The 23744-nt window shown below is 33.8% G+C and overlaps 1 long non-coding RNA gene across 1 annotated transcript in view; it reads right to left on the bottom strand.

The window, feature by feature from the left end:
* Positions 1-2412: 2412 nt before the first annotated feature.
* Positions 2413-23744, bottom strand: part of LOC117115767 — a 35505-nt gene continuing 14173 nt past the window's right edge. The window contains exons 2-3 of the long non-coding RNA XR_004446607.1: positions 4824-4903; positions 2413-2555 (exon numbers count right to left, since the gene is read on the bottom strand). This is a non-coding gene — a long non-coding RNA (uncharacterized LOC117115767). The remainder of the gene's footprint in view (positions 2556-4823; positions 4904-23744) is intronic.

A 23744-nucleotide genomic window follows, 5' to 3' on the forward strand; every position in this document is an offset into this window, starting at 1 on the left:
GGGTTCTACTGTAGTAGGTGGGTTTATAAATAGGTCTACAATATAAGCCTATTCTAACCACAAAGGCTACAAGAGGCCTCATAAAGTCTCAAGCCACAGGAATTGACATGTAGCCTAGTGCCTTGCTAGTTTGAATACAATGGCTCTTTATACTGTACAGTACTTCACAGAGCAAATAAAATTCATTATTTGAATAAATTTAAAGCTCTGTCTATTAAACTATCATAATTTATTTGACAAAAAAAACCCCCCAAAAAACTGTTGTACTGCAGTGTGCTCATATTATATAGTCATGATGCACCCATATTCATGTGATGTCATCATGACCATATATAGGCATGTTACATGTTTTTGTCAAATAAAATTTGATAGTCTGGACAGGGCTGTGTTAAATTTAGTACAGTACCCGCCCGAACAAACAGAGGTTTCTCTCTTCTGAGGCCCTATCACAGGCCCAACCCTAAGGGAAGTAGTACCCAAAGGTACCTTAGCCTGGAACCTCAGGCCTCTTCGTAACCCCACTGTGTAGGATAATTGAGTTACTGAACCTATTCCTTCTATTAGAAGATGTATACTGTACTCTAGTAGGATTAGCTTCAACCTAAGGGCAAAAACCTTTGTACAGCTGCAGTGCATTTTGTTGATGTCTTAAAATTGATTTAACAATTCTCGTTACACTTGCACAGTACAGCATCAAGATCAAACTATTATAATTCTACTGGTACGCTAACCGTTATACTCTGTAACTCTCTGGTAAACAATTTCAAATTAATGTATTATTTGTACTTCAGGTTACTGACACTAATTTATACCTTGTTTATCAAACAAGAGCTTTAGAAGATGGAAAAAATGTCTTAAAATTAGCTAAATGGCTGCAAAAACGCATCTACTGTACAACTGCCTTCACTTCCATAAACACTTTGATTTCATGTTTCAAATAGTACACCTGTAAATAAGGCCCTATAAAAAATATTATTAGTTTATCACCCTATCTGGGCAGAAAAAGTGATGAGGGAGGGAGGTTTTTTTTATATTTTTTATTTTGCTAAAGCCAAATATCACCCTTGGGTTGTTTGCTAGTGCATTGATATTCAAAGTAAAACGTGATTTAGAAATGCAAACAATATTTACTAACTATTTAATAAAATAAATGAAAAAATAAAATAAAAAAAAATGAAAAAAATAAATTTTTTTTTTTTTTTCCCAGTACCATAAAAGACATGCGCGCGAGGGTGATAAACTAATAATTTTTTTATTGGGCCTAACCATTAATATTTGTTAAATATACCTTGTTTATCAAACAAGGTCTTTAGAAGATGGAAAAAAATGTCTTAAAATTAGCAAAATGGCTGCCAAAAGCATCTACTGTACAGTACTGTACAACTGCCTTCACTTTCATAAACACTGTGTTTTCATCTTTCAAATAATAACCTTTAATTTACAACAATTTAGTTGCTGAATTAAGAGTGAAAACAAAGGCAAGGTCATATGAATGTTGATTGGAAAGTTGTGCAGGTGCAAATTCAAGGGATACTCCTTTACTGATATGTCAATGCCACATGTAATGACTTTGATTGAAACATAACATTGTTAAATCTGAGACAACAAAAGTTGTCTTTAGGTTAAATAGAGGTTAAAATAATTAATTTGCTATGTTCATCTATCTTTTGTGTCTACTGCCCCCAACGGGGGCGTAGACACTATGTCATGATGTAGCAATTAAAAATGGTGGAAATGGGTAAATCCGTTTTAGGCATGATAGGTACTACTACCACGAGGTAGGGGGCGCTCTATTGACAATCGAATAGCGTTTGGAACTCGAACAAAATTGCGTTCGAAACTTGAACACGTGTTATAGAGACGCGGCACGCGTTTGCCACGAACGCCCTTTACCGTAATTTGAAGGACGCCCTCTAGAACATGGTAGTACTCTTCGTGATCAATGACATCAACTTCAAGAGTTACTCATTTTTAAGGTGTTTTTAGTTTAATATAGTAGTAGGCCTATACAGAATACTGAAAGAAAATTTTCTTGAAAAATCCAGATACACTACAATAATACACACATCTGCATATTGAAGACCATAAGATAAAATTAAAAAAACAAAAACTTCTGTATAAGGCAGTTGACACACGCTCCCACTGGGAGCCTATTTTGTTTATTTTGTTATTGTGGCAAAGTACTGTACTGTCTTGATCTTGATCAACCCGTCACAAAACAGTATCATGGTTATTAAGTCAATTAAACATGTTTCTTAATATAAATTTCAAGTTAAATCTGATATTAATATCATCAGCATCATATATACTAACACACAGACTTACTACTACGTCACTATATCACAATAGGAAGCTATTGCGATTTGTGACGACGTAGAACGTAATGACGTCATGTTAATTTAACTGCACATGTTGTGTGTTATGTTCTCTCCTGAAATCTGTAATGGTTGTCGGCCGATATCTATGTTCAGGCCAGGAGAGGACTGTGCTGTATGAAACATTGGTGTATCAGTCTTTTGCGTTTGTGACATATCTGCATACACGTCGTAAAAAACCTGAAATTGATTTTATGTTAACGTAAAACGTATGCGATGACAGTCACAGATGAAAGAATCTGTTCTACGTTTCCGTACTACATTCTCAATCGAAAGCTCTCTACTGTAATGTTTCATGTGACACAACTTTGTTACTAAGCATTGAAACTTAAGTGTTCAATACGGCCGAGTGACTTCACACCTAAGCCAAAGTATACATTTTAACACTTAGGTTGGTTGTTAAAATTGATCTAAATAACCTAATTCTTTGACATTTAATCTTGTTCCTTGTAAAATTAAATTCACAATATTCAATATTACAGTATCTAATATCACTCACATTGTGAGCTTTCATGTTTTCATTACATTATTAATAGGAAACGATTATGTTTTGATACATCAGTTGAGAAAGCTGTGGGAAAAGTGGCTTGGCTGTGGAGGCACTCAGGCGTATCAACACTTGGGGATGATGCTTGATAACTAAGCACTGTCACATGGTAATGTACAGTAGACAAATACAATTTCAGACAGAGGTTCTGGCAATATTGCGGTAATAATACAGGTACACTTTGCAGACATGTACTGTACCATTCATACCAACCAAATATTGCGATAATATTGCCGTAATATAACGCATTTCTCTATGAATGGATCATGCACGCTGAGAGAGCCATTTTAAATCTTTTTAGTCATCACAGACTAGGGGTGTTCTTTAATGCTTATTGTGTCGTTTCAGACACACTCCAGAACGCACCGTAACAGGAATATTGCGATAATATTACTAGGTCTGTGATGGAATGCTGCGTAAACCCAATATTGCGACTGCAGTTAATTCTGATCTTTTCATACAGAAGGCACCGTTTGGAATATTCCCGCAAATTATTGCAGTAGAGCTCTGTCTGAAAGTGGCTATAGTGACAAATTCAATGCTATATCAATGAATTTGTTTTCTATATTACCATACAGCATGAAGACCAGTTTTAGATATTGCAGTGTCCCCCAACACTCTTGGCAATATAAGCAGCTGTTTTTTTCTTTCTCATAGTTTTATAATTTTTTTGAGTGATTTATTGTAGAGGCTTGTCCTGACATATTAATAAATCAATTAGACATAGCAGTATGACACTGCTAAGCAGCCTGCATCATAAGCTTTACTTTCCTTACATTCTATGCCCTTTGAGCAAGAATTTCCAATATTTCAAAACAGATATCCAATTTCGTATTATATTGTGTGTGTGAAATGAATTCAGGTGTTGTCATTCATCTCTGCCAGAAAATTCTTTTTTGATCAAGAGTTTAATGAATTAAACATATTTTTTTCACAATTTCTATGTCGGATGTAATGGAGAAGCTTAATACATTATGACAAGATGGCGCGCATAGATCACTCGCGATACCAAATTAATAATAGCAATCGTCTGTAATGTTATGTAAATTATACTAGTTGCACCGATCTTGAAAATAATAACTTGCTACTTAATGTACAATCTTGAGATGAGACTAAAATTCGTCACACTGTACTTTTCATTAAGATTAGACATTTTATGTCATCCTAATGCGCCATTCAATATTACCAAATGAATGGTTCATAAAATATTCAAGAAAAGTTACAAGCAAATAAAGGAAGTCTCTTGTCTGGATTTTTCAAGGAGGAGGACGATAAGAGGAAGATGATTTACAAGTTGATTAAACCACAAACCACATGAATTTTGCACAACCACCCAGCAAAATACCGATAGATATTATATTGTAGCAACCGGCGTACGGTAGCGGATGTCTACTATTCTCATAGTGCTAAAAGGCCTATTGCCAAATATCCCTAAAGAAGAAGGTAATTTTACCATTCAAGTTTTAATATTTGGTTTGATATTAAAGGGAAAAAATAAATTCTCAATCATATCAAACTAAATGTACTTAAAATCCCAGCTGAAGGAGTAGGCCTACAATCATGTTATCTTCATCAATAGGAGCCAAAAGAGAATAAAATAAACTCCGAAGAAAGTATTGCAAGCCATTAAAGATTCAATATTTCAAAATCAGTTGAACTTCAGGAATTATATTTTACTTGTACATTTTTTATTCTATTCATAAATGAGTACCTTTGACCTCATATCTAAAGTACATTATGTCGCGATCAAATCAATCAAATTTACACTTTGATAAACGAATCACACTTTAATACAGTAAAGCAAGTTCTTTGAAAAAATTTAGAACTATTTCTTCATAAAAATCAACAAAATGGTAGGTTATTGGTATAAAAAATTCAAAAGTAAACCAACATCTACTTACATTTATCAGGGCAGATCTTGAAAGCTAAACTGTATGTGGTTCTGTAATTTCAAAAGACACAATCAAGGACTTCCAATATTCTAATGCAAGAAAAAAAAATTATGATTTATAAATTGCTAGTCGATAAAATGTTTGATTTGCACTGCGAGTTAATAAACGTAGAAAACAAACAAAAAATTAAGTGGTTTTAGAGTTGACGTCAATGTTGCACACACAGTTCATTCTAAAGTAATCAACTCTATTTGCTTTAATGTGTATCTCATTCAGTAACAAAAATAAGACATAAAAGGATTTAATTTGAATTTATCTTAAGCAACTGGAATTGAAATAAATATTACACATACGGAAGCAAATCAACAACAATTTCTAAATAATGAAGATGTGACCGGCAACCAATAACTGGTCATGTGATGGCTAGTTAGTGTTAAGATACAGTGGGGTCAGTTTATTATTAACTGAAAGTATTGGAGGAGGAAATCTTAATGATTTTACATCAATCTCACAATGAAAAAGTGAGAAATAAATTGCAAGGAAAGGCAGTATTGGCTCAAGTTAGTATTGAACTCATTCCAGCGTTCCTTGTGCACTTCATGCTCTGAAACTCATGTTATCATTTTTGAGCCTAGAGCTTATTTGCCTAAAGTAGTCCCACTTACATTTACACAGATCAAAAAGACTTACAGCGCCTATCTTGCTGCAGACAAGGGTATTAAATTACAGTAGGCCCTACTCTCTTTGAAAACCTCTGGGGCTACATAGTTACCGTTAGCAAACCATTCTGACAATGTTCCTAGTTCAATTTTCTAGTCATATAGTTTACTGACATTCAAACCAACATTAATCAACATTGATGATGTCTTACAGCTGAAACACTCTGTAAAGAAAATTGCGTTTTCCTATGGCATCACTTGCTCTTCCCCATTACATTTTTTACATATATTATGATTTTGTACATATTTTTATATATTTTGATAATATTTTTACCTGACTATTTTATGCTAATTTAATTTATGTTCTCATTGGCATCAGGGAACCACTAGACAGTGATATGTAGTAGTTCACTTTTGAGCAATCCTGTCCAGCCAATTGAGTGCTGTTTTGTCCTCTCTGCTATTTTGTGTTTGTCAGTTTTAATTTTCTTTGGACCAAATAAATGAAATGATTTTCAAAGCCTCATTAATAGACCTGTCTCTCAACAGCCTGTCTGCTTTGACAACTGGCAGGAAAAAGTATGATAATCCTTAATCAAATACAATGTGTTTAAACTACTATCAAAACTAATATATATATGGCAAACATATGAATAGCCAAATTTGACGAAATTAAAGGTTCGGCATTTTATTTATTAAAAAAATATTTTTTTGACAACGAACAATATTTTTTCTATGAGCAAATAAGACTGGAATAGCCTTGGCGAAGGTAGGGAGTCAAGGCTAGCCTATTTTGCTGGATGGTACGCGATGCGAATCCAAAAATTGTCGTATTATTTGTGTATTTTCTACTTTTTAGGTGTAAACACATATTATTTGGTTGTTAAAAAAAAAAAAAAAAAAAAAAAAAAAAATTCCTACTGACCTCCATTTTTGGGATTTTCCCGAAACGTGGCAACACTAACTTTTCTTTTCTTTTTTTTTGGCCTTATTATGAATTACTTTTGAAATCAATGCTTCAGGAATGAGAGTGTCATTTAAAATGACAGAATTAAATAAAGAAAGAAATAAATAAATCACATCCATATATTGCAAAGACAAGCCAAACCAGTCACTCGTCGCAAAAATTGATTTTTAATTATTAATAAAGGGTTAAACAGTGAAATATTAAGAGCGACAAAATGGTAAAAATATCTTTTAAATCTGACATTTTGTTATGAAATTAGAGGAGTTTATAGAAAAATATTTGAGAAATCAGCCTTTAAAGTTTACGATTTCAGGCTTTTCTTACGCACAAACCATCACCAAATTGTTAAAAATTGTTGGTTTATTGAAAATGGGGAAAATAAAAGCATAGCATCATGTATAAATATATAAAGGTTAGTTTAGAGATTCAAGATTCATTTTTTATTAGTCATATAAAAGCAATATGAAATAATTTTCTGGGTAGAGGTTAGTTACATTACTATAACATATAGTGCAATTAAAAATAAATAGATTTCCAAAATTTTGACATTCCAGCATGTTTCGGCCATTACCTCCGAAAACAGGATTTGCGACGAGTTACTGGTTTGGCTTGTCTTTGCCACATATACAGACATGATGATGTCATCGTATAATAATAATAATAATAATTCCATACTTCTATAGAGCATTCCGCAAAAAGCCTCAATGCGCGCTACAAAAAGAAGACCAGCAGTAAATAAATTTTGACTTAAACTACGGTACTAACTAAAACAGTTCCGAAAAAGCATTTGCGCTATCGGTATATGTATCCAGAACAGGGCTCCACCCACCGATGTCGAAAGCAATGTCGCTGTCACACCAAGGTGCATGCAGGCACTCCGTTAGGCAGTATGCTGGGCTCCGGTAGCTTCCACCTCAGAATAAGTCCTCGGCTCTACTACCGTGCACTGCAAAAGACAACGACATTGTCTTGAGTAAGGAACAGATGGGGCCCCGCTCTGGACGCTCCACAAACGATAGCATATGCATCACCGCCCCAGATGAATTAAGGGAAAACATATCATGCATATTCAGCGTTGTTGAACAGAAAAGTTTTTAGCAGGGTTTTGAATTGACTCGATAGAAACAGTCGATTTGATGTACTGAGGAAGACCATTCCATAGTATATAAGAAAATTACATATACAAATTGATATTGTGCACAGAGCTACTGTACAGAATGATGCTTATTGATTTTCCCTTTAAAGCATGCCAGTGGTAATATGAATCTATCACAATTTCCCCAACTAGAACTTGACTGTTGTTTTACATCAAATATTGAGTGGTTTATGCGACAATGTCTACGCTAGGCTTCATAATCATCAATCAATAACAGGTAATGAGTCGGCTAATATCTAATGAGAAGTTTTATATTCGTACAATATATTCAACCTTCATTCACAACACTGTGATGTTCAGGCCGGCACTTAAGGCCCAATAAAAATATGATTAGTAGTTTATGTTGATTTTTTTTATTTTTTTTTATTTTTTAATTAAAAAAAATTCTTTTTTAGTAAAAAGATAGTATTTTGCTTGTGTTATCTCAATATGTATTTTACTTTGAATATCAATGTGCCAGCAAACAATTCAAAGGATATTTGCTTTAGCAAATTAAAAAATAAAAACCCTCTCTCCCTCCCTTCCTCATCACTTTTCCAGCCTAGATAGAATGATAAACTAATAATTTTTTATTGGGCCTTTATACACAGATGGATGAAATTCAAACGTCTTTGATAATTTTTTTTCATAGCGGCAGTTTGGCGCAGCGGTTGAGGTTCGGACTTTCAATCGTAAGGTTGGGGTTTCACATCTCCGCTGTGCAGATTCGCTTGTGTCCTTGGGCAAGGCACTTTAGCTACATTGCTTCAGACCACCCAGCTGTATCAATGGGTACCAGCAAACTGCTGGGGACTAACCTGCGATGGACTAGTGTCCCATCCAGGGGAGTACAACTCTCATCCGCTTCACACTACAGAAACTGGGGATAAGCTCCAGCCATATGGGCCCCTAGTGACTCGGAAAGGATTGTTAAGTTTTTTTTTTTTCTTTAAACCACTCTCTGAATCCAGATGATAATTTTTTTCCCAATTTTCTTGGATTTTGGTTAATGTATTCTTTAGAATGATGCGTATCAGCAAGTTGAATGAATATTGCATCCCGAAAATTGCGCCATAGATTATGTTGGCTCCTCGGTTATTGTAATTGGTTCAAGGCAGCCAATTTGACAGGCACTCCAAGCAACTCGGCAGTAATTAGAGTGGGAAGCAATTATAAAATTAGATATTATCAGTATCATTTGCTTTGGAACAACAGGTTTGTCAAGGTCTATTAATTAAATTTAGTTTCACAATGTTACAGTATTAACAGCAGTTAATTTGAGAAAATAACATTGAACTACATTACAATTTATCAGATAATTGGAGGATTAAATTGTGAGATATTCTCAATGTTTTCAAGGGCAGTTACTAGGGGTTGAACAGGATGGCTAGCCACCCTTTCCAAAATCCCTATGTGGGCAAGCCCTCTGACCAAAGTAATGTTTCTAACTCAAGATGCCTATAGAACGTCTAAAGTCGCTACATTTTACAAAATAATCTACAAACTGAATGGGGACATGTCCTCTCACTGCCGCCTTAACACACCCTCCCTTTTTCACATTAGGCCTCATTACTCATTTCAGGGGCTTCTTAGTAATAAACATTTTCTGGTAAAGGCAAGACTGAATTCACTGTAAATAGCCTCTTTTCACTATCTAGCCACCTCCACTCTTCTATGTGCCACTGCATTTATAATTCAGTTTGATAAAAACTCGATAAGATTAACTTTTGGGGGTCTTTAGCCGAGAACTCGCTGTACGACGAATCCAACTCAACAATAATGTGTACATTCTTGAAATATTAATATATTAACTTAAACCTGAGCCTGATGAAGACCCTGGTTCCTATATTATCATTATTATTGGTGTTAAAGACAATTAACAAATTATTTTATTATTCATTAATTACTATTTTTAATGATCAAACACTCTAAATACAAAATTACCTACTGGAGACAGAATTATAGTCGACACATTATTTATGGCGACCATGTTTTTATAAGTATTATGAGCTCTCCATACCGAGACGAAATGTGATGCGTTACAAGCATTGGCCACATATCTTAATACGCACCCACTGGCAAGGTTACAATTAGTCTTCTAAATTGTTGTAGAGTGGAATCTGAAGAAAATCATTAATTTCTAAGACAACTAATGAAGGAAACTACTAGTACTTTGAAAATTTCAAAAGCCTAGAAGTGAAATGTTGTTCTGTTGATAATTTATAGAAAATAATTCAAATTTGCAAAATAATTGCCATACAAAAAAAAAAAAAAAACAGTTCCAGACCATTAGTATATAGTACTGCTACTTATGCATGTACATAAGATATGTCTTAGCTATGTGAGGTCATGTTTATAGTATGTCAGTTCTTCCAAGTTAACACAAGTGTTGCTCAATCAGATGAAGTGAGTGACACACACACACACACACACTACACAATCATTAGATTTAGGCCGTGTTTCTACTGATAAACACAAGATAATCAATTTGTTAAACAACTTTTTTAATGAGTGCACAAATAGTGCGCATTCTTGCTTTTACGAAAATCGGTTTTCCCGGTGGAAATTATGTCCCAAACCGTGTATAGTTTCTTTCTCACCAACTATTCCAGGCATGATGACGAGGAGGATATGGTGTGCAGCGAGAACGTGAATGCTTTTGGCTGTGCTCATCTGCACAACGAACGAGCAATAATGAACAAGGACAATGCTAGGCCCCAGAGAGGCCTAAGCCTAATATTCCCCGAAAAATAATTACAAAACGAGTAATTTCGTCGCGCCACATACATGTTCTTTTACATTTAGTTTCTAGGCCTAGGACAAACAAAATAGCGCATGATAGATACGAGCCAGCTTTGCAGAGGTTTGACGTGGAGGTCACATTTCACCTGATGATAATTGCTTTTGTGTTACAGCTAAAAATTACACAGCCACAATCAGTTATTTGCCGTTCAAACACGCTATCCACTGCATGTTTTTAATCGCTTTTTTTGAACTGGTCCTGTTTCTACTGCGAGAAAAAAAGCGATTTTCTGAAAAAGTGATTTTTAATCGATTTTTTCTTCCCAGTAGAAACAGGCCCTTAATTAAGTATAATTAGGCAATTTCGTAGTTCTATTTGCGAATTTCTGTAGTGAAGGTCAATCAATATAAACAATCAGGTAAAACACACTTCATAGGCAGGCCTAGCCAAGCTACGCCTAAGACTTAATACAGCCTTCGAAATTGTCTGAAAATAGTAAACTGTGATGTGATGCATAGTGTAATGAATACTCAACATCAATATTTATGGTAAAGATGAAGAACTGTTACGTATGGCTTCCTAAAACCGTGCCTGTTTGGAAGGCTATGCTGTGTATGTTATAATGACTGTTTATGTTGATTGAAATGCACAGTTCAATACTATGAATTGGCTTTTTGGTGGTGACAATATCTGCGTTTTATAACATGAAAATGAGCAGTATTGCACATGGAACAGTGGCAAATAGTTTTGCCAAAAACATCCAAATGGAGGAGAAAATAAAAATAAAATTTTATTGGTGAATGTAAACAATGTAGTCAATGGGATGGTTAAATGCTTTAAATTTATATAATGAGGAAGATTTATTGTATTTGTTTGGAGATTTTAAGGCAACGGCGGGTGTAATAAAAATAAACTTTCATTTTTTCTGAAATTTTCACTTTTTCGTGGCGGCATGTACGCTAAACAATTGTATAAAAAAGTCTTGTCTTAGCCAATTTTCACTAATTATTTTATCCGGAGTAGTAGTAGTGGACCGCTAATAGAGGCTTTATGCATGAAGCGCTATATAAGACCGACATATTATTATTATTATTATCCTTTAGATGGAATGTAAAACCACTGGTTCTCATGTACAAATTAGCTCTGTGCAGGTTTTGCTATGGTAGTGATATTATTGCAAGGTCACACTACAAAATGAGTGACTGGGTTCAGAAATTAAAAACTGTTAAATTAAAAATATATCACAATGTATAGCAATTTGCATGAATTGTCACTCCAAATATTGACAATCCCATTTTATTCTACATTTCTCTTCTATAAAGCATCATTAGGAATAATATATTACAATAATTTATCAAACCTTTTTTTATACATTTCGATCAGTCTCCTATCGACAATCAGCTAGTGCTCAGATAGAGCAGAGATGGAATTGTTGACCAACAATTGCCAATGCAGTGTGTGCCCAGATTAGGCAAGACTTTTTTTTAACCCTGTTTTGCGAACCTGCCACCTGCCAATAATGGTGATTCCCAATAAAAATTAAATTTTATTTTTGGCCAATACACCTGCCGCAAGGAAAAAAAATAGAAAATGAAATCTCAAAAAATAAGATATGAACTTTAAATTTCTTCCTAATTATATAAATTTAAAGCATAAACATCCTATTACTTCACTGTTTACATATTTTACCAATACAATTTTATTTTCAATTTATCCTCCATCAAGGTGTTTTTGGCAAAACTATTTGTTAAATAAGAAAACAAAATTATATTTTAGTTTTATTTCCTTCCTTCTCTGATGATCTTTAAAAAAATATGTTGGTGAAACAAGGTATAATAAATGGAAGTCTAGCAATAAGGGAATAAAACATGCTGACAAAAAAAATAAATCTTCATGGGCAGCACTTAACAAGGAAGAAACCTCAAAGTATGCATAAACTTTGAGATACCAAATTTAATTAAAATAATCACTGACCTATTTTAACGATTTTATCAATATAATCTCAAATCGAAGTGTATAATTTTGGCGAGACCTCACAAGGTTGCTAATATTGCCAATGCTTGTGCATCATATTATTAATGACTATTAAATACCTTTTGTGTCAGTGTATACTTACTGTAGGTCAGAAGACAGGTGCTGGCACCATAATTTAATTCTAAACATATTTTTAATATAAAATCACATGGATAAACTATTTTAAGGAAATTCTTATCAATAGCCACAAGTTTTCAGATGCTATTTTGCAAATTCACTAACTTCACTCACTAGTTGATTTATTTTTAGTTGATTTATTTTTAGCCATTTTCCTTGATCTATGTTTAATTTCTATTCACTCATTTATTTGAATGAGTAATTCCTCTTAATCTAGATTTGAGCATTTATACAGGATAGCGCTCTACAACTGGTCACAGCACTTTATCAATTATCAGTAATTGCCAATGCAAATTGTTGACTTTTACTTTTAATAGTTTAACAATCTGTAGTTACTTCAAATGGATTTCTTTGGTGTGACACACAACAAGGATAACCCATGAAAGTCCTGAGACTTATTTCCAGTAGGGGTCCTTTTGGTGGTGAATTGGACAGTACACCAGGAGACAATCCCCTACTCTTTTTCTGAAGAGAGTACTGCTTGCTTTAACATGCACATGGGCCATTTTTTGTACACTGGACCAACGACTTAAACGTCCCATCCGAAAGATGGTGTACTTTTGAAACTTGCATTTTAACCCTCTGTTGAAACACAAGGAGAGGCAGCGATGGGAATTAAACCAGGGAACTAGAGATCTCCGCGGTTCAGTGCACATACAGTGGCTACCACCAGTTTAGCCGACTGAGCTAAGGTGCTGCAACACCTTTTTAAATTAATATAATCCTAAAAAAATCCCAGTAACTAATTAAAAAATCATCAAACTACCTGTTATCATCACCTACGTAAGTCTCTTTGAAATGTACCCATGAGCATAAAAGAAAATAATGGAATTGCCCACCTCCAACATTATTCAGTATGCAAGCACGGGGAGGAGGTATGCACCCTATAAAATGCTGATCTAGTTTTACAATCTAGTAAAGATGTGTTTCACCACAAAAATAATAAAATAACTTTAAGATGATTACAGCAACTTCAAGTTGTAAACAATATTTTGGGTTATGTGATTAAGAATTATCAAGCAAATTCCAAAATATGTTGTTTAGAAATCTGCATTTTCCTAAAGCTAAAGCTAAATTGTTAAAATCGGATCTTTTTATAGATTTCTTTATAGTGCATCACAGGAGATGTCACAAAGATTAATCTCGACAAATACACCTAAAGATTTACGACATTTCTTCTCTTTATTGGCTACAAATTGTGATTATCGGCGCACATATATTCCCTACTCACATCGGCTACGGCACATTACGGTTTCTATAAATCCCTTTAGCCGACTTAACCTCAGAATTGCATCATAAATTGATAACTGGGTGAGAAAACAATTATCCCTAGAAGAAAAAAAATAATCAAATTCTTCATTAAAGATAAACAAATTTTTGTTTGAAGGGGCACTAGGTAGGGAAAATATGAGGTGATAGGGTGATTTTAATTTTTTTTTTGTTGCTTAGAACAGCCTGAAAAAGGCAAACTTTTTTTACCCTTGGGACACTCCCGTTTCTCACTGATTTCATCAGATTAGCTGTACAAGTAAATCACACTCCTAATTAAAAGATTTGGAAAAAATACATGTCAAAGTAATTGCACAATTTCAACAACTTTATTCCTATTTTTAGCAATAAGTAATTATGCTATGTATTAAATATGTGAAATATGAGACATCCTATTTATACTGGAGGAATCTTTATCCCTAGAAGAAAAGAAATTGCTGAGATGGAAACAAAAGTAAACAAATTCCAATTGCAGTTGAATCTACTGAATTTGAAATCATGGTTAATAGAATAGTAGAACATATTTTACTTTCTTTTTTTAATATTCTTTAAAAATTTATACTGAATTAGAATGTTGATTTATTTATTAAATTAATAGTATTCTCGTATTTCATTGTAAAGGGGGTTAAACTCGAAATGAGAAATCTATTTATTAACCTCCTCCTTTAGCCAATTTTGTAATATCTTTTTTACTTGTTTGGCAATAAAAGTTGAATGAAATAGGCCTACACATTAGCGATATTGACTATTTAAAAACAAAAATTTAGAATATGGATTTCATATGATTACGGTATAAGAAACTTTGCTCAAAGCTGAATTTTTATTAACCTTATGTAATGTCCTATAAAAAATCATTTACGCAGAATGTGCAAACTCCTCCACTCACTGGGGAGTATTTCTACAATACTGATTATCATCTGTGCAAATTTTAGCATAGAAATGACGAATATGTTCGCACAAATCAGTCTTCTCTAGTTAACGTCAACTCTCTGTTCACTATTGGAATTCACAATCTGGATACTACAGCATTTTTAAGTCAAACTAACTAGAAGACAAATGTTTTGGGTTAGCGTCACAGGATACAATTTAGTGGTTATGTAACAAACATGTACATTTAATTGGAGTGAGGCCTGCAACACCAAACTTTAGGCCTACAGATTTACACTTTAAATAGTTTAACTTGGCATACTGTACTTCATCTCATCTAGGAAGAAAGGAGAGGCTGAGGAATGGTGTTGAAGTACTGTAATTTTTAATTAGAGTACTTCAACACAACAAAAATTAAACCTGTGTTTTATTTTTCTTGTTTCGGTAGGGTAGTCTAGGAGTGCAAATTTTCTGGAAGAATATATCCCACGCAACTAATCCCCATCCTCCCCAAATGGCCTGAATGACATTCATTCAGATTCACCGTGTAAATAACATTTTAAAATCAGGTTGAATATTAAAATGACTATGTTAATGACAACAAAACAGAACCATAAATAATTTACCAATAAATGTTAATTGATCAAATATGTGATGAGTCATACCACAGTATTAAATTTATAGAGCGATCTCAAATGATCGTTATATTGTTGAACTCGCTAATATTTTAATACAGTCTTGATAAAGTCTGGATATCATACAAAACAAATTCAATCAACTGTAAAACGCTGGTCAAATTGTGCATTAAAAAAATGTGCTCCATTTCAGTTTTTATACAGCATTTGCACTTTGTTTGAATAAAGATACAACGAATAAAATAAAAACTTCAGGCCAAGTAAAAAAAAAAGTAGTTTCTCGTCCTAATATTTTGAAAAAAGGAGAATGAGAACCCCTTTTTTTTCACTTTCAGATGGCAATTTCAAGACGGTCGATGGGGAAAAAAGCACAGACATGATTCATACCATATGTTTCCCCATCCATGAACGATTGAGAGAGGAATTTTACTGATGTGAGTTTGCCAGATTTTCATACATTTTGTAAAAAAAAGGAAATAAAAATTGTAAAAAAATTGGTGAGGCAGAGTAAATGGATGTGCGAAGGGACGAGAAGCTAGTAATTTTTTTTTTATAATTTGGCCAAAACAATCAAATAAGTCATCAACTTCAAATGAGATCTGATCATAAATAAAAAATCATTTAACTGACTACCAGCAGACAATAAATAAAATATGCATCTAAGCTAATGTAGTTCCAAATCTTATTTCCTGCCCAGACAGTTAACAAAATATGCGACATACCTAAAATAAATATGGTTATGATGACATCACTTCATGATCATAACATAGAGTACTGTATATAACTGCATGAGGTCCGACTGCCCTGATAAGTTATAGTTCTTAATTCACACTCTCAAATTAAACTACAGGCTTATGTGTGAAAAACTGGACATAAAAACATGCAAAAATACACAATATAAAAATTTAAAAAAAAAAAAAAAAAAAAAAAATTATAAATATAAATTACTTGCATTAGACTGACGTATATAGTGCACATATCCATCAAATGTAAGATGCTCAGGGTGCATGATGTGGACTAGGAACTCGATTAATGACTTTCTTCGCCCCTAAGGGTCCCTTCGTGTCTGTGCTTCCCGGTTACCCGGAACCAACAACTCTCGTCATCCACCACAGTGGCTGTCTGTTCCAGTACACCGGGGTATCCCCCTACTCGTCTTGAAGGATATACTGGGTTCTTTATAGTGCACACTAGCCATTGTATACACTGGGCCTACGGTTTATAGTCCTTATCCGAGAAGACTTATTCTACCACCAGAACCGTAGACGAGCATACCGTTCGAACCAGTGCCGATATTATGGCTATAGGTTGCGGCGTCCCTGCTAACCGCTCAGCTATTCAACTCACCATATACAGTAGAACTGCAAGAGGGCCGACTACCGATTTTGTATGCACGCAATGGAACGTTAAAAATAGTACTACCACGAGATGGGTTGGGGGGGGGTGCCCTACTAGAATTCAAGTAGAGTTTGCTCGAAACTCGTCCTTTAAGTATGCGCCCCTTCGTGGCAGTACCTGTGAAATAGGATTGCGTTGCAACAAAACCACGAGAGTTGGAGCTCTTGCAATTCCATACTCTTTTATGATCATAGGCACAACATGACTACATATGGAAATACTAAATACTGTACAACAGTTGTTTTTATTTGTCACAGAAAATTTGAAGTCTCGATAGAGCTTTACAATTTACAGTTTGTCTACTGGCAAAAAAAAAATCCAACAACTGAATACACAAAATTTTCAATTTTATTGTTTAATAATTCAACAGGTTTTAAGCATATTAATAGCTATAAAGATTTACATCTGAGTAAATCTGTGAAAGAGAAGTAAACATACAAATTATGTTAACTGCGTCATCCATGGATCATTTACATGATGCATGTTTCATATTCAACGATTGTGCATCACAAGAACATTGAACTTTTAAGACAGTGTGTAAGTATAAAGCTGTGTTCAGATTATCAAATTTTCTTTTGGCAGATAACTGTTGTATATCCATATACAGTAGTAGTCATGATGTGCTAAATATATATGTGTTTATATCAAGCCCATAGATGCAACTTTCTTGCATTATGCACTATGTAAGACTTTAACATTATTATTATGCTGTATATATGACCATATTTAGGCATGTCACATGATTTTGTCAAATAAAATTTGATTATCCAAACAGGGACTATCAAATAATTAAATGAAAGAAATTTGCCTACTAAAACATAACGTAATCATATTCTGTATTCCATTTTCCTAGCATAAACAATTGATATTAACTTCTACTAGATAAAACTTATTTGACATAATATGGTTGTTCATGTTAAAGAATAAGTACTACCACGAGATGGGGGGGGGGGGTGGTGCAATAGGAGCACATTTCAGCCAAAGTAGTTCTGACATCTGCATGCAGTGATTCTCCCCAGCCAGAATAAATGAAATGAAAATATTATGGTACTAGTCTTATAATGCATCAGTAAGTATTGAAAAGGATTGAGACATTCCTACAAACACTTCTAAAGACACAATATTTGCCACCCTAGGCTCGTTGCCACCCAGGCTCGTTGCCACCCGGCCTTTTGCCACCCTAGGCCTGTTGCCACCTAGGCCCGTTGACACCCGTGCCGGGTGGCAAAAGACTGGGTGGCAACGGGCCTAGACCCTACTAACAACCTCATCCACATCACTGTATACAGTATGGACCAGCCTTTGACATTAAAAACCCTCATTACCAACAATTATGGTTCCTCTTCGAGTTATGATCCATTTATTAGGATTTGCATAATCCTGCTCCGACAACAATAGTGAATGCATGATGAAGCTAAATTTAGATTTTACTAAAAAAATATAGTTATTAAAGCTAGACACTCAAAAAAAAAAAAAAAAACCAAAAAAAAAAACGCCAAAAAACCAGATAACAGAAACTTATTAAATACTGGTACTGTAGTATGAGATTGATTTATTCTATCCTCAAAGATCCCCCTTTTTTAACATTCATACCAAACAATAGTATGTCATATCTAAGGTGCAGAATAATATATTCTCATGGATACCATCTTTAGCTAACTGTACTATGCTAAACAAAATCTCAGTCTTTACAGGTAATATCTCAATTTCTTTCGGGTTGGATTACAGGGATATTCTTGTCAATCTTAAATCTCATTTTTTGCAATCAGAGAATGAATAATCTATTCATCAGGAGTAATACACCCGACTATCTAATCATGGAAGGATTACTGATCATCCTTTTAATCGCTCCATTACACAAACTCCGTTTTTTTTCTAAAGCCATGTTTGCATTGAATTAAATTTAAACGAAACAAAAACGAAGGTAAATTTACCTCCGGCTAAATCAGACCACAGTTTGTAGTTTAAATTAAAAACCTGCCGGTTTTACCAAGACCGTGGCTAAATTCTATTCAACGTGCAAAATGTTCGGTCAGATGTGTGATCATAGAACAACTTCAAATGTAGTCAGAATTTGAATTTTCGGGCGCATAAAATATGCAATGAATTTTTTTTATTACGGAGCATATTGCAACTCAGCACATCTGCTCAGGGAAACCACCAGGTCTATTCTTCCTGGTCACGACTTGTACAGTTAATGGTTAATGTACTACAGTATGGTGATTGTACTATGTTAAACCCTGTCCAGACATGCCTAGATATGATCATGATGACATCACATCATGACCATATATAGGCACATCAGGACTATATATGGACATAGAACAGTTTTTTGTCGAAGAAAATTTGATGGTGTGGACAAATCTTTACTTTACTACATAGGCTGTTTGCACCAAAGTTGTAAATTGGTTAAAATAAACAGTTTAAAGGTAATTTTTTTTTTTCTGAAAAAAGTCCGATCAGATCAAAGCTTTCATCTACTATACTGAGCTCTGATATTACAGTAATACATTTTAATTTAAAACAGACATAATAATTTTCTATTATTATTATTTATTCCTTAAAATTCAAACACCAACGAAAGTTGTTCATTTCATTTGTTCGTCATAATGAATATTTGTAATATCACTTATAGCATGCAAGTCTTTATGGCATAGTTTACAATAGCAATGATTCATGATGTACATTGGTAGTTCAACAGTTTTGCATTTCTCTTCTGCAAAAGGGTGCACTATTATAACATTTGTGTTTCACAGGGAGAATGCATTGAACAAATACAGTAGAACCAGGATCAGTGCACCGTACATATTGGTTAAATAATCAAATTATAGTACTGTATCGATCAACTCATAAGCAGAATAGAAATTATAATGAAATACAATGATAAACTTTGGAAAATAAAAGATTCCTATAATGCTACAATTGTATCAATATTTTAATACAACAATAATTGTTAAAGATGCAGTGCCAGTTGACGTAAAATATTCTAAACCATACAATTTTCAATTAAAAGACTGAAAAGCTAATTTTATCTAATTGGTTTTCTACTTCCAAAAGGACAGACAGACAGTGACAAAAAAACGGTTAATGTACAGACTGTACATAAATCCTTAAATTAAACTTAAAATTAAACTTAAATTAAAACTTTATAAATTAAATGATAAACTTTGGAAAATACAAGATTCCTATTATGCTACAATTGTATCAATATTTTAATACAACAATAATTGTTAAAGATGCAGTGCCATTTGACGTAAAATATTCTAAACCATAAAATTTTCAATTAAAAGACTGAAAAGAATTTAATCTAATTGGTTTTCTACTTCCAAAAGAACAGACAGACAGTGACAAAAAAACGGTTAATGTACAGACTGTACATAAATCCTTGAATTAATTACCAGCCAATTAATGGTTTGCAAAATAGAAACTACTGTATATTGTACGTCCTTTAATTGGCAAAGGAAATTGTTTTCTCATTCTAATTTTCAATTGAGTAATAAAATAATCAAGAAGCAATCCAATAGAATTTATAATCTCTCTCAACATAATTTAATGCACAACATAATTAATAACATTTAATCTAAATATTCTAAATTTAAATGTTTTTTTCTCAAAAATTTGCTTCACTCTAACCAAATTGCAGCAGACTGTCACCGGAACTGCAGGATGAAAATGCGTACAGTATGCATGCTGAAGTGTACGTTTGACGACACTATAGCAAATTCAACCCTACATCAACGTTTCATATAATTCCGGCATTGTGGAACAGGTCTAATATCCAGCATAGTAATCAACAAATACTTCTATTCAGGTTAACAAGAAAATGATAGATATTTCCTACCACCCAATCAATCAATTAAATAATCAATCAATCAATTTATTACGAATAACACCTTAAGATCGATGGCACACACAATAGTGGTGCATCCAAAATAACAGTTAATTACAAACAAAAAGCAAGCTTAAAAAACTAGGCATACACAAATATAATTCTGAAATAAAATGTTTAACTTTTGCTAAACAATACAAGGAAACTTAACCTAACACAATAAAGATTTGAACAATCAGGGCAATAAAAATCATAAGCCTGTAAATCAAGAAAAAACAACAAATAAAATTTTTAAAATGATAAAATAAACGTCAAAAGTGGCACCATGACTCTTATACAAAAAATTGCGTATTAAATTATTATTGTAGATGGTGTCAAAGGGTTGTGGAGAGAAATGAAAATTATTATATATTTTTGACAAACAGAATGGACAATTTTTTTTAAGATCCTGTAGTAAAAAGTATTCTTTTTTCACCAAAATTACGTTGACGCAAAAATTAATTATTTTTACAAATGCAAAACAAGCAATAAAAGACAAAAATGATAAAACTAAACTAAAGAACAAAAAAAAAATGCTTTACAAATACAAAATTTTAGTTTTTTTTTCATCCTAAAGCAAAAATTATTATGCTGAAAATTGCAGAGTTCATTAATATTGATCCCAATTGCCACAAGATCCAACCAGCATCACTCATTTGCATAATTACAGTACCTATGCCTGTATAAAAAAAAGCATGATTATTATATAAATTCATTTTTTTTTTAAATAGTAATATATACATTGATCTTTACTTCATGGCTTCATTAGAATATAAAATGGAGGCTTATAGCAACTTTGTTATGCATGTCAGGATTACTAACTAATCATTTTTACCTGTTAATTCAGGTGTAAGGAAATTATTGACAACAGCAATGACATTCATTTATACAATATTGCAATAAAGAACGAATGTAGAATAGCCTGGCCTTCCGGTTGCCATTTTTTGGGCTGTTTTTCCTAATTACAAATCTGCAGAACAGACTTACAAAATGTATCACAAAAAACTATGTAAATATTGAGATAGATTCATTTACTACCAAAGCTGAATCTGATACATATACTGCAGTTGGGATCATATATAGTGTCTTAATTGTTGAACCAAAATAAAGCAAGATAAACTATCCTCACATGGTGAGTCCACTTTAATCATTTTCAAACAACCGATAGTGTCTTTCACAATGTACGATATGTTAGAAAACGTTGGCTAGTCATTAGACTTGCACACGATCACTGACATGTAAATATATGAGTGAAAGCAATCTACAACTCACCGCACTTAAAAGCCTGATAATTGCAACAATAATTGTAAGAAATTACCGACAGATCAACCAGTTTCTAAGAGCATTTATCTCCAATTAACATTGTTATATCTTTGTGAGTGGTCTTAAAGGAGCCATCTTGTGTGGTAGTCTAATGATGAATATTGTGCAGATTTAAGGCTATCTGTAAATAATAGACATTCTGATGCTTATAATTCGACAAGCATAAAAGGACAGGGCTTCAATTAGGAAATAAATACAGATTTGCCTGTAGGGAAGCAAAGGAGGCCCCTTGATCGACAGGATGGGAACAAAAGCGAGGAAAGCATAATTTGGCTGGTGGCAGGGCAAACAAATCAGGGGGCACCAACATCGGTGGCGCTAACAAAAAGAGGGGTGGTAGGGTGGGCATTTTCCCTTTGTTCAAACAACCAAGTTGCCAGATTGAAAATTTTTTAAAATATATAGTTTTCCTATCCAAAGAATGTTATTTTGATTGCCAATCCCTAATATTGTGGTGTAAAAGCACATTTTGGACCATACTAAAGCCATAAAAACTCTCCCCATGAACCCTATCAAATGATTTTTAATCCAGGCCGTCGACCAAGGCTTCAACGACCCTTTGGTTTGGACCACTCCGTAGGACACGTCAGACTCCTCGTCCGCAAAATTCTGGCGCCACCGCTGAGCCGCAGTAAAATCAAGAGGAAAAGCACTTAGAGTAGTAGTCAACTATATAATAATAATAATATCCAGGAAGTTCTGACTATATACAGTACAGTAGAGTGAGAGGCTGCTGGACCTCACAGTAATCATAGAATCCCATAAAGTGTAACAATTAAAATCTCGACGAGATTTGATTGACAGATAAACCGACTAATCGGCGAGCGTCATTTAGTCACATGATCAAAAGCTTTTTCTTGGACATTTTAATTTCCTTATAGACAGCTGGTTTAAATGCAAAACATACGTGAGCCTAGTCCTAGATGTCTATGCTTGGTGATAGATACCCAGATTTACACGATTAGTGCGCATCAGTGACTTGGCCTTTGCTGACAACAAGGTTGACTGAATGCGGCTTTTCCCTCTTCATTTGGGAGCGAAATACAGAGGCTTTTACAAAAATTTCCCCGCCATGTTCCATGAAACAGATTAGCGCCCGTATTCTTAAAACGAACTTTAGTCGAACTTCGAACTAGAACTTCATTTAGTCTTAGTTGCAACTTCGACTTCAAATTGTATTCACAAACAACGTAGTAGAAGTTCTAACTACGACTAAATCAAGTCCTAGTTGTAGTTCAGCTGAAGACGACTGGCAAGCAACAACTATCAACCTAACCAATAAAAAGAGCTAATTTTAATAGCAGACGAAATTTTAGAGATCCGGTAACGCGGAGGAATATTAAACTGCCGTCTGTCTTTCAAAAACATATTTCCTCATAATTCATAATTGCCCATTATTCACCTAACTAATATCTGTCTCTTATGTCGTAGTGCTAGTCGAAGTTCGTTTTAAGAATACGAAATGACGTAATTTTAAAGTTTTAGCTCGAACTACGACTAAAGTTCGTTTTAAGAATACCGGGGTAACACTATGAATATATGATTCATTTGCATACCGCCTTCCCTGAATTCTTTCTTTAAGAAGGTTGATAGCAAAGAAAATCTTCGCCAACTCGGTAAGTCTAGCTGCCATTGTCTAAGGTTTTCGTGACTTTGTGAGCGGGGCTTCGTGTCCTTGTCGACATGTCAATTAGATGATCTACTGTAGTAGTAGTAGCATACTACATTATTACTGTGTAACTTTTAATAAAACAAAAGGAAGCTTTGATGAGCAACCCTTTACTTCATATAAAATATAAATGTTAGAAAAGTCTCCCTTAAATATTTGATTTCCATTCTTACCAGAAATAAGTTTTCTTTCATTATAAGTGGTCATTTTACAACCAATGGCAATACTCTCTTACACTTGCACTAC

The sequence above is a fragment of the Anneissia japonica genome, unplaced genomic scaffold, assembly GCF_011630105.1.
Source record: "Anneissia japonica isolate Jap-2015-1 unplaced genomic scaffold, ASM1163010v1 scaffold287962_len325480_cov183, whole genome shotgun sequence".
NCBI lineage: Eukaryota > Metazoa > Echinodermata > Crinoidea > Comatulida > Comatulidae > Anneissia > Anneissia japonica.